Source organism: Otolemur garnettii, unplaced genomic scaffold, assembly GCF_000181295.1.
Source record: "Otolemur garnettii isolate 467f Iridium unplaced genomic scaffold, OtoGar3 scaffold00011, whole genome shotgun sequence".
In the NCBI taxonomy this organism is placed as follows: Eukaryota; Metazoa; Chordata; class Mammalia; order Primates; family Galagidae; genus Otolemur; species Otolemur garnettii.
In genome coordinates, this window is record NW_003852406.1 from 16399764 (window position 1) to 16400932 (window position 1169).

Consider the following 1169-nt stretch of genomic DNA (forward strand, 5'->3'; position numbering starts at 1 on the left):
AAAAAAACAGGGCTTGGCAGTGCCCGTAGCTTAGTGGGGAGGGTGCTGGCCACATACACCAAGGCTGATGTGTTCAAGCCCGGCCTGGGCCTGGTAAACAACAACGATGACTGCAACCAAAAAATATCCAGATGTTGTGGCAGGCGCCTGTAGACCCAGCTACTTAGGAGGTTGAGGCAAGAGAATCACTTAAGCCCAACAGTTGGAGGTTGCTGTGAGCTCCATGGCCATGGCACTCTACCGAGGGTGAAATAGTAAGACTCTGTCTCAAAAAAAAATACTCTGTCAAATACTTTAAATCTTTTAATTCCTCTTTGGGTATTCCTAAATCCATTCTTTTCACCCTCTCATCCTCACTTCATTACCTTAGAACAGGGTTTGTCTGCAGCAGCACTGTGAATACTTGGGCCAGATATTTCTTCCTTCTGGGGGTTGTCTGTGCATTGTAGTGTGTTAGCAGCATCCCTTGCCTCCACCCTCTAGATGCCAGTGGTACCCTCTTCCCAGTGTTACAACCAAGACCATCTTCAGACATTGCCAAATGTCCCCTAGGGGGCAACATGGCCTTAACTTGAGAACTATTGCCATGGAGTCATGGGCACTGAAATATAACTTTTTAGCTTAGTATATTACATATAATATACAGATTCTTCAGCATTTTTTCTAGGCCTTAGGAAAATAGTGATAAGAGTCAACCAATCAAATTGTTTGTAAATATTTGGTGTGCTTGGCTTAACTAGGTTATCCCTGAAAGTAGTCTCAACCTGAATAAATGTTTCTGCCCTTTGACATTTGTTCACTGAAGAAAATCCAGAAGGAATCACAGTACAACTTCAGAGTCTCTTAAGACTTTAAGACCAGTTGTGTGCAGATTGTGATAATCTAAAAGAACTTTTGACTTTTAACAGAAGTATGCCTGGTCCTAGAGCAGTTCTTGGCTGGATGGGCAGAATATTCCAAGTCTACTTTTTTTCTATCAAAAGCTGAAAATTTTGCTGATTCATGTTTAACAGGCTGCTTCATTAGTTGTGGATTTATCTAACTGCCTTTGAAAACCACAATCTAGGCTCGGCGCCTATAGCTCAACCGGCTAAGGCGCCAGCCATGTACACCTAAGGTGGCGGGTTCGAATCCCCAGATAAGCCCCAACAGTGTACAGTGAACTACAC

The 1169-nt window shown here is 43.4% G+C and overlaps 1 protein-coding gene across 2 annotated transcripts in view; it reads left to right on the top strand.

Annotated features, from left to right (window-relative positions):
• SNX1 (sorting nexin 1) overlaps nt 1-1169 on the top strand; it is a 58662-nt gene that overhangs the window by 48440 nt on the left and 9053 nt on the right. The gene's annotated exons all lie outside the window — the stretch shown is intronic.